The following is an 11616-nucleotide window of genomic DNA, read 5'->3' on the forward strand; positions in this document are numbered from 1 at the left end:
ACAGACTTGTGCTATGGTCCCATAAGCTCCGTTGCCGTGGGATCCAAGGCTTGGAAAACAAATTCCAGCAATCCTGTTTATTGTGCTCCTCTTTACCCTGAATCCAGAACAGTCTTCCAGGGGTGGGAAAGCCCATCCCACCAGGGTTGTAGAAAACAGCAGCACCTTACCACAAACAATTTCAAGGGGAGCAATCCCAGTTTTGAACTGAGGCTGGGGGGACACTGTTCTGAGAGGGAGGAGGGCAGAGATTGGTGCCTTGGAGGCTGCTCAGGGTCTTGGGGAGCCTGGTGCCAACTTCTCCATTTGGGCTGAGGGCAGCAATGCTGCTCTCCAGCCCCACATGTTGAAAATAACAGCAGTTGAGTGGTGCAGTTTTGCATGGGCAGGCACTTGAGCTACTCTGGAGTCCCCAAGCCACAATTAGAAGTGTGGCCTTGCAAGAGGAACCTTTTTCTTTCTCTACAGCTCCACAAAACTGAGCCCAGCTGTGGCCACAGAGAATGTGGGGAGGGGAATAAGTGTCTGGTTCAATCTGTCTTCTCCTGCTGTGTCTTTTCTTGTGGGGCAAAAAAACCACTTGGTGCTGTTAATGTGATTAATAAGCCATCCTTGGAGTCTCTGCCACATCCTGTACATGCTTCCAGGCAGAAGTGAGCAGTCAGCAAAGCCTGCACACTGCCCTGCTCCAGATGGGAGCCATCAGCTGGGAAAGCACGAGCAGAAGGACTCAGCTCTGCAGTGGGGAGGCTGCAGTGGGCACCCAGAGCTCCCAGACCTTTGCACGCTGAGCTGAGAGTGGCCAGGCCCAGCAGTGGCCAGAGGGTGCGAAAATGGGGCTGTTTTTTCTAACAGCTTGTTGAAAAGGAGCAGGGAATTTCAGCATTACCTTGCAGGGAGAAAATATGTACACAGCCCTTCACTTCATACTAATATTTACCCCCAGATCCTGTCACGTCAGGGTGCCTGTGACGATCACACCCTGACCCAGAGCCCGTGGCCTCACCAGAGCTCTGCAAGTGCTGCTGGAAAAGGAGCCTGAGGCTCACATGAGGCTCACACCACACCACAAAATCGGCCCAGGGGACAATGGGCTCACACCCTCACTGCCCTGTGCTCATGGAGTGCCAAATCCACCTTGTTCCCAAGTGTGCCAGCCTGGGGATGCTGCCGTCCACGAACCACCCTTTATGCAAGGAAGCTGGTGGAGATTCAGCACTGAGAAAGCACCTTGGTGGCCCCAGTGGTGTTTTGTGGGCTGGGAGATGGAGGGAAAGATGAATTGACAGCTCAGCCATGGCCCAGGGTGTGCTCCTGGTCCCCCTGCCCTGCTCCAGCTTCAGGAAAGCCTCTCCATCCACACCAGGGGCCACAGGGCCCAGTGCTCCTGCCCAAGGCCTGTCACAAGCTGGGGAATGGTGGCCCCACCATCCTGGTGGATCAGAGGTGACAGGCTGGGATCAGACAGGCGTTCTGGGATCAGAGGTGACACCTCTGCACTGTGTGTCTGTATCCTGCTGGATACATCTGGTGACAGCTGAGGGCAGGGCCAGGGGGTCACTGTGAGGGACAGGCAGGAACGCAGCTGCAGAGGGGAGATTGGGAAAGAGAACATGCAATAACTGCACTGTTGAAATTCCTTTTTTAAAAATTTCCTTTCAAATTAATTGAAATTCCTATGAAACCCCGTCCCATGGAAGCTGGCACTAAGGAGAAGTGGGTGTGGGGGTGGCAGAGGGTGAAGGATGAGACAGAGCTTGCAGATTCCCACCAGCTTGAAGGACATGTCCCTTCTTCCTCTGTGTTATCTGCACCAGGATAAGAGCCAGGAGCTCCAGGTTTCCCTGTTTGAACCCCACCACGGCCACCCTCACCAGCGGGGGCGTTTTGGTGGCTCCTCGCTCTGAGCACAGCCCTGAGGGAGAAGAAAAAAAGGCAGGAAAACACCCTGGCAGGCCAGAGGGGCTGACACTGAGCAGGAGCCAGCCCTTCCTTCCGCGGCCGGCTCCTCTTCAGCTGCCACGGCTGATATGGTTTATCTGAGCGGCGCGGGATGTAAACGCTGTCAGCGCCGGCCGGGATTAATTCCCAGCAGTTTGGCAGCCGAGATGAAATAACAGCGCTGCGAGGGGGGGGAGAAAGGGGGGAGTGCACATCTCAGACTGAAAAATCCTCCCGGGTAATTTACAGCCGGGTTTCTCTTCTCCCAGGCACTCTTGAGAGAGAGCAAAGCCGGGGACAGAGGGAGGATGGGGAGAGGACCAGCAGCAACAGCAGGAGGGTTGCAGGGAGAGGAAGGATTGGGAAACCACACTTTCCTCACGCTCAGGAGCTGTCCCCGCAGTGCCAGGGACTCGGTGGGGTGAGGCCACAGCCCGCAGCCCCCAGCCCAGCCCAATCACCCCCAGGACCCCCGGGTGCTGCTGGAGGAAGCAGCGCCGAGGACACTGTGATGCTCCGGACACCGGGATGCTCCGGATGCCTGAACCTCGAGAGGTGGCACCATGCCCAGACAGGACCCCCCTCTGCTCCCCCTTGGCTCAGGGGCCACTCCCAGCCCCGCTCTGATGAGCACCCACTGCCCTCTCCTTGGGGAAAAAAACACCAAAAAACACATTCTGGCTGAATATCCCTGTAAGAGCCTAAATGAGACATGTGGGACTCCAGGCTGCTCTCCAAAATGCAGTTTATTGTATTCAGGAGGTCACAGCAGTCCAGGGTCGTGGGTGACAGAGTTGTGCCCACAGCTGTCAGCTCCAGCTGCAGGCAGGCCTGGAGACCCTTTGGTTTTGGTTACAATGCATTATAGACTTTTCTTTGCTGAGCATCTTAATACAGCAGAACCAATCTATACCTTAACTTTTATCTATAGCCTCTCATAACTACTATAATTACCATATTCATGTTACCATTCTCCAATTACTAAAAGTTAGTACATTGCAGTTTAAGCTAGAAGTTGTTTTACAGTTTTCTTGCAGTGGAAAATTCTGAGACCTTTTTTCTTCTTGCAACTTTGCTGCCTTGTTTGCCTGTGCTCTCTTTGTGCTTGGTAAAAACATCTTCTTGTTTGGGGTGGGTTTATCCTTTGCTCTAAGTCATAAAACCCCCTTCTAACTACCACACTCTTTGCCTCCTTGGTTTTCCAGCAAGACTGGCTCAGCAATTCCTTTCTTCTGTATCAAAACTTACTTCCATCTCTATTCCTTCATCAGACTCCACATTCAAAAATCTTTCTGCTAAGCACACATATCTGTGAGACTTTCTTGTCAAACTTTCATCCTTCCCAATATCTCCCCATCCCTCACCAAGAGATCACCCAAGGACTTTGCTGCTGAGGAGATTCCCAGCCCAAAATAGGTGGGACTGTCACTGCTGTTTATTGCAAATCCTTTTCATGAATTGACAAATGTATTTTCTCTAAGGGAAAGCTTTGGAAAACTGCCCCGTTGATGTTCCAAACAGGTCCTGAATTAAAATAACCATCGGGCTCTGCCACATTGCTATAGTTTATATTTATACAGCAGAGGGATTTGGTTTGAGGATACTTTTCTAAGGAATAGTGTGGTTTTCATTTACTTTCTTTGGAAATTTAAATAAATAACCACAAATGCTTTCACTTATTTTCATTGTTTTCTTGGTAGAGGATTGGCTGGACTAAAAGCCAGGCAGTGCACGGGAAGATAAATTGATTTATTTTGAACTTAGGAAACCCATGCCCCATCTGTCTGCCAAGAGCTGCGCACCACTCAGGGCTCTGCAGCCAGCAAATTATGATTATACTCAGGATTTAATAATTTTTTTTTCTATTTTAAATGTACCTACATAAAATGTAGTCCCTGGCCTGCATCTGCCAGGGCACTGGCTGACATCCACAACAGGTGGAGAGGTGAAGGGAGGGTGCAAAATGCAGGAAGCAGATCCTAGAAATGATACTGTCAGTTTGGGGAACCTAATTTAAAAATAATCGTCATGGTGGTGGCTGAGGAGGAGATCAGTGAGACTGTGGTTGTTATCTGCTCCATACAGAGAACAACCTGTGCCATGGCTCCCTTTTGGATCAGGGGCTGGCAGAGGGTTTGGGGTGATGAGAGAAAGGCTTGGTGTAGGATTGACGGGGGGTAGGATGGTGGGGATGGATGGAGGTGAGAGATCTCTGCAGCCAGGTCTGGAATTTGGGGTTTATTGCAAAGGGCCTGGGTGCAGGGCCCTGCTGGGAGCTGCCAGCCACAGCTCAGAGCAGGAATGAGAGAAGAGAGGGGGAGAGAGGATGAGAGGGTGAGAGAGTAGAAGGGCAAGAGAGTAAAAGGGGTAAAAGCTAAGAGGGGCAAGAGAGTAAAAGGCAAGAGGGCAAAGTTCCCATTACAACACAATAAATCTTCTTCTGTGTTGAATATTCTGATTCTCACTAATCAATTTAGTACAAGGTACAAATCCTATAGCAATTCCATACAGCCTATAAAAATCATTACATTACCATACGGTGCTACATTTTAAACCCTAAAAACTCCTTTTGGGCCCCTTCTGCCAAGCTGTAGGGTCTGCTCTGACACTTGAAGCTGTCTGCAAGCAGAGGGTGTTGTTCCATCAAAAGGGGATCACCTTCAGTCCAGCCACACCGTTGTTTTCCAGTTATTTAGTAACTGAGGTATCTCAAAGCTTGTTTTCATTTCAATCTCACTTATAGTTTCTATATTCTCAAAATCATTTGCCAGACAATCATATTGATAAGGCTTTCCTGTTTCATCTTCCCCAACAGCTTGGGGTGTCTGCAGAGGTGTTGTGCCTACAGGTTCCCATGGAGAGAGGGGGTTCCAGCAGACACGTGGGGCTGCTAACAATGCACAGGGCTAGTGCCTGTCCTGGCAGCCCAGCCTTGCTCTCTACCAAGCCCCCATTTCCCCTGGGATACCGAGCCCCCCTGGCCCCCCGGGCTGATGGAGCTCTGCCTCTGCCCGGCCCAGCTGCTGGGTGAGGCTGGGCTCGGCAGCGGGGAGGCTCTCGGGAGGTGAATGCAGGCGAACACGGCGGTGAATGGAGGTGAACACGGCTCTGCAGCCTCTGCCCAGCCAGCCCGGCCCCGCCGAGCCCCGCCGAGCCGGCAGGAGAGCCCTGGGAACGCTGGATAAATAGCAGTGGGCGAGGAGGATCGCTTCGCAAAGGTCAGCGCTTCCTCCGCGCCGCTGTGAACTCGCCCACTTGTGTTACAGGGCTTGCAAGGGTTGCAGGATGAAGAGAGAGGCGAGAATGCTGACTTCACGTTCAGAAGGCTTGATTTATTATTTTATGATATATATTACATTATGACTATACTAAAAAGAATAGAGAGAAAGTTCTCAGAAGGCTAGCTAAGCTAAGAATAGAAAAGGAATGAATAACAAATTTCTGTGCCTCAGCAGAGAGTGAGACCCAGCTCTGCCGTGAGTGGTCAGTAAATCCAAACATTCACCCGAGACCAGTCACGGATCCACCTGTTGCATTCCACAGCAGCAGATAACCATTGTTTACATTTTGTTGCTGAGGCCACAGCTTCTCAGAAAGAGGAAAAATCCTAAAGAAAGGATTTTTATGAAAAGATGTCTGTGACACGATATTGTGGTGTGCTGTAATGTCCCATTTTGGCCTTCCAGGTCATTTCCCCAAGTGTGCCTATACCCCTCTCCCTTCCCCCTTGCCCCCATGCTGAATGAGTCCTGTCAGTCAGGTTAACATTCCAGCAAGGCGTTGTGTGGTTGGTCAAGTTCAAAGGATGCCCCTATGCCCAGAGGTCATTGGCCTGTCTGGATGTCATCTTCCCCTGAGACCCTGCCCCTCTCACCTGGTTGGTGGCTCACCTGTACCTCCCCTCCCCCTGTCCCTGAGCTTAAAAGGTGAATGAGACCATGCGGTCGGTATTCTGTTGGAGCAGTTGCTCACGTTCAGACCTCTTTAACCATGGAATAAACCTCTGGACATTAAACCCTCCAGCAGAATCCTCTCCTTTTTCTCTTCACCATCACCTGAAGCTATTCCTCCTGAGGTAAACGGGGTTCCAACAAGCCTGGACTTGTTCAGTGCCCAGCTGCAACCACCAGCAAGCCAAGGTATCTCTGGGGTGATACACCGCAGTTGCTGCCTTTGGCCCAGCAGCGAGGGTCAGACTGGCCCAGGCACAATCCAACTGGTAATATTGGGAGCCTTTTTTCAATAACACACTTGGATCCCTCCTCCTCCTCCTCTTCCTCCTCTTCCTCTCCAGGGCATCCTTGGAGCATCCCCTGCCCCAGCCCCACTGCCAGCAGCTCCCGCTGGCCCAGCCCCACAGCTGCGGGCACAAACAGCTCCCCACAGAGCCAGGCTGTTCCCAGCTTTGACTCTGACTGAGCACTCACTAGAAGGAAATTCCCAAGGCTGGGCTATGCTAGGTTATTTCACAGAGTCACAGAATTTGCTGAGTTGAGGGAGCAGGCAGCTCCCAGCCTCCTGACCTTTCCTGCTCCACTAAATCACTCCAGAGTCCTCCCAAGAGTTTATTCTTTGAGAAAGCAATAAGAGAGGAGGAAACCCCAGAAGACAAACTCCCACCAGCCTGCCTTTGATTACATTTGATATTGTTTTATTTCTTAATGCTTTCCCACTGCAGGCTGGCCGAAGAGGGAGGGAGGGAGGCCCAGAGGGCAGGAGGAGGCAGTGCTTGAAAAGGGTAAATATACAAATTTTCCCACTGATATCTGTGCCTTAGGGTGGCTCAGTGAGGATCTGAGGGTAATAGCGGCTCTGGGGATGGGTGTTGGGGTCCCCCAGTTGCCCAGGCTGGGAACTTGGGGTGAGCAGGAGCATCCCCATCCCTGCTGGGGTGCCGGGGCATGGGACAGCTGCAGAGCATGGCATGGTGGGCAGTGGGTGCTGGTCCCCGTGTCCCAGCCCCTCGATGGCTGAGGCAGGTGAGAATGACACCACAAGCTCCATGTGCCACCAAGCCAGGTGACACCACTGCCACACAGCCAGGTGACACCACTGCCATAAAGACAGGTGACACCACTGCCACACAGCTGGGTGGCACCACTGCCATACAGACAGGTGACACCACTGCCACACAGCTGGGTGGCACCATTGCCACACAGCCGGGTGACACCACTGCCACACAGCTGGGTGACACCACTGCCATACAGATAGGTGACACCACTGCCACACAGACAGGTGGCACCACTGCCACACAGCTGGGTGGCACCACTGCCATACAGCCGGGTGACACCACTGCCACACAGCCGGGTGAGACCAAGCCAGGTGACACCACTGCCACACAGACAGGTGACACCACTGCCACACAGCCGGGTAACACCACTGTCATACAGCCAAGTGACACTACTGCCATACAGCCAAGTGACACCACTGCCACACAGCCGGGTGGCACCACTGCCACACAGACAGGTGGCACCACTGCCACAACCCCTGTGGCACCGGTGGGGAGACCTTAGAGGGGCTTTCCTTGTGCTCTGCCCTCCCAGAACCAGACCTGAGCTCCCAGTTTGCCCAGCAGGAAAAACTTCTGTCAGTCCATGATGCACCAGGAGCCACCAGGAGCTGGGCAGGGGTGGCAGCTGCGACAGCCGGAGTGGCACTGGAGGGAAGGAGGTGAGAGGGAAGGGTGCGATGGCAGAGGCTGAGCATCCCCTGCTGCTGCTGGAGCAGCTCCCATCCATTCCATGCCTTGCGTCCCGCTCGGAGCGCGGCCACGGGCTGGCCTCTGCCGTTCGCAGCGGGAACAGCAGCGCGGCTCATCCAGCTGCTCATCCAGCTGCTGGCACTGCCCCCGGGGAGAAATTATGTGTCTGACTCTATGGGTACCAGAAGGCTAATTAATTACTTTATTATACTATATATTATATTATATATATAATATATTATATATTATATATAATATATTATATATAATATATCATATATTATATATTATATATTATATATAATATATTATATATTATATATTATATATTATATATTATATTATGTTATGCTATGTTATATTATGTTATGTTATGTTGTATTATATTATATTATATTATATTATATTATATTATATTATATTATATTATATTATATTATATTATATTATATTATATTATATTATATTATATTATATTACATTACATTACAGTATATTACATTATGCTATATCATATCATATCATATCATATTATATATTATTATTACTTTATTACACTATATTATAGTATAATAAATATACTATATACTATAGTATATTATTATTATGCTATACTATATGATTCTAAATTATATTGCATTACATCTGAACTGAATTTGTACAAGCACTTGACTCAATTGTACAGAATTTTGTGACTGCTAGCCGACAGTCACAACACACACACACACACACACACACGTGGATTCAATTGGTTAACGAATTAAAACACTCACATTAGAATCTAATTAAGCAAATTCCTTCAGGTAAATAATCCTCAATGCATTCTACTTGTTCTAAAACACAGGAACAGTAAATGAGATAAGAATAGTTTTTTCTTTCTCTGAGGTTCAGAGAATGTGGATGCTAGAAATATCCTTGGGAAGTTGTGCCTTGCTTTTCTCTGTAAAATGTGGCTACAGTGGGACATGGAGGGTGAGAACCAGGGGGAGGCATGGGGCAAGGTCTGTCCCCTCTGTGCAGGTTTGCACCCCCAGGTTGTGTCCCAGAGATCAGGGGATGAAGGGATGGGGGGGACCAGGTGTGCAGAGGGGCTGTGGGGACACAAACCAAACCCATGTGCCTTCGTGTGGGAGCAACTCAAGGCAAGCAGAGGGGTCTCACATCCATATGGGGTTCATAAAAAGCCAATAATGGAGGAAAGAATCCTGGAGATTTAAGGAAGAAGTTGGAAAGACAAGAAAATCTTGGACTGCAGCCTTGGGATGGGAGTGTGCTGTTTTTGCAACACAAAAACTCTCAGGCTGTGGAAACTGGGATCTTTTGTCCCAAGAATCCTCATGACACTTCCTCTGAAAAGTCACTGGAGCTGATGCCAAGCTCCTGGAGCTCCTCTGCAGGTGGAGCCCCACATAAAACACCATTCCCAATTCCATCCAGTTCCAGCACATCCCATAATACTGGCCCTTTCCACCTGTGTCCTCCAACCCTGGCTTTTCTGTTTCTGTTGAGAGGGAAGATCAAACCCACAGGATGCAGAGCTCCTTTTCGGGGAGCAGGAGCCTCTTGGCTCCATCAACTCTCCCAAAACACAACAACGGGGTTGATGCCCCACGTCACAGCCTCACTGGCCCCTGGATTTGTTCAGCAGCATCCTTGGGAGGAAAAACCAGCTGCCATACCTTCCTACAACATATCAGAACAGCAATAGAATCATAGGGTGGTTTGGGTTGGAAGGGACCACAAATCCCATCTGCTGTTACAGGACACAAGGCCAAGGAAAGCGGGGCTCAGTTTGCCCCTGAAAATCCTCTTTTAAATCCCCTGAAACCCTTCCTGCTGTGGTTTCTAGAGAAGCCTGATGCTGCTCAGATCTCCTGCAGTGCTCCTCCACACCCAGGGACAGGACCTGCCCCAGCAGCAGCCCCTGCCAGCCTTGGGTGGGCAGCAAGCAGCAGCACCTTGCTGGCTCTCGGCTGTGGGACAGATCCCATGCTGGAGTGTTTCATGGCACAGGAGGGAGGAAAATCTCTTGCTGAGAGATATCCCTGAGCAGCAGCACCTTGCTGCCTCTGGGCTGTGGGACAGATCCCACGCTGGAGTGTTTCATAGCACAGGAGGGAGGAAAATCTCTTGCTGAGAGATCCCAGCTCTGGGCCCAGCACATCACCCTGCACAGGATGGTCTCCCAACCCTGGGACACACACTGCTGTGTCCCCTCCCTGCTTTCCCTGGAGCACAGAGCAGCCAGAGCAGTTGTGGCCAGGCCGTGGAGCCATTTGCTCCACAAAGGGAAGTGCTCTGCAGAGCGTCTCCCCAGCAGTGATGCAACACCCTGTCCTCGCTGCCTTGGGGTTTTTCAGTCATTTCTTTTGCTTCCTTATTGCCCAATGCTCAGCAGGGCTGGCACAGGTGGCAGTCACCCTCCTTTCCTCCCCTCTGTGGGTTTTGTCATCCCACCTGGCTCCTCCATGGAAAGACACATCCCACAGGATACAAGTTTGGAGCAGGATGCAGGAAGGGGCACAGCAGTGACAGCCAGAGGTTTGTTTATCCCACCCAAAGGCTGCTGTGTCCCTTCCCAAATGCCAGGAGAAGACCTGACACCTTGGCACAGGTCCCTGCTTGCCACCTGCACCTCACCCTTTGCTCACCCCTGAGTCACGGGCAGGGAACACCCCGCGTCGGGCTGTGTGTGCCCAGACACCCACCCTGGCACCTGCCCGGCTCTCCCTGCTCCACCCGCTCCCAGCCACGCCTTCAAAGGAGCCGGCAGCAGCCAAAAGCTCCCCCACCCTCCCTCCCTTCCACCAGGAACTCGGATTTGCTGAGCGTGAAGCCGTGGAAGGCAGAGAGGGCTGATGAGAGCACGAGCTCAGCGCCCGAACAGGCACCGGTGAATGCAGGCTGGGTGTGCAGGGAAAAGAAATGTAAGGGGAAATTGTAGTTTTGGACAGCAAGGCATAACATTCCTCATCCTGCCTGGTCCCAGCTGTAAATTCAGCATGGAACCAGTAGCTAGCTGTGAATCAAGAATTTATTTTGTGGCAAAATCCAGGGCATATTGTCCTGTATAGACCCCTCAGCAACAAAACCGTGCCAAACCCGATCTGCAAAGGTGTCTCCTCAGCCCCCACATCCTGCCAGCACCAAGTGTCCCCCTCAGCGATGGAGGGAGCTGAAGTGAGGCTGTTGTGGAAAAAGAACAGCCCAGCGCTGATGGTGATGGAGCAGGTGCAGCTCCCGAGGGGCTGAGCTGGCCAACCCCGGGTGAGTCAGGCTGTGAAAGCCGACAGGACCGGCCCCGCTGCCCGCTGCCCCGGCCCGGCTGGGCGGGACATGCCCGGGCCCGCCGAGCCACAGGGCTGTGCCAGGCCGGCCCTGCCCGCACCCCGCAGTGCCCACCGAGCCTCTGGGCTGTGCCAGCCCATCCCTGCCCGCACCCCGGAGTGCCCACCGAGCCCGGGGCTGTGCCAGCCCATCCCTGCCCGCACCCCGCAGTGCCCACCGAGCCTGTGGGCTGTGCCAGCCCATCCCTGCCTGCACCCCGCAGTGCCCACCAAGCTCGGGGCTGTGCCAGCCCATCCCTGCCCGCACCCCTCAGTGCCCACCGAGCCACAGGGCTGTGCCAGCCCATCCCTGCCCGCACCCCGCAGTGCCCACCGAGCCTGTGGGCTGTGCCAGCCCATCCCTGCCCGCACCCCACAGTGCCCACCGAGCCCGGGGCTGTGCCAGCCCATCCCTGCCTGCACCCTGCAGTGCCCACTGCTGGGGTGTGGGGTCAGGGGGCATCCCTTAGAGCCCTTATGGTGGCCAGCTCTACCAGTGATTGTCCTAATAATGACCGGTCCTAATACTGAGAGTTCTGATAGTGACCAGTCCTGATGGTGACCAGTCCTGATGGTGACGGGTTGTAAGAATGATCAGTCCTAAAAGTGGCTGATCCTAACAGTGACCAGTCCTAATAGTGCCTAGTT

The sequence above is a fragment of the Ammospiza nelsoni genome, chromosome 19, assembly GCF_027579445.1.
Source record: "Ammospiza nelsoni isolate bAmmNel1 chromosome 19, bAmmNel1.pri, whole genome shotgun sequence".
Classification (NCBI taxonomy): domain Eukaryota; kingdom Metazoa; phylum Chordata; class Aves; order Passeriformes; family Passerellidae; genus Ammospiza; species Ammospiza nelsoni.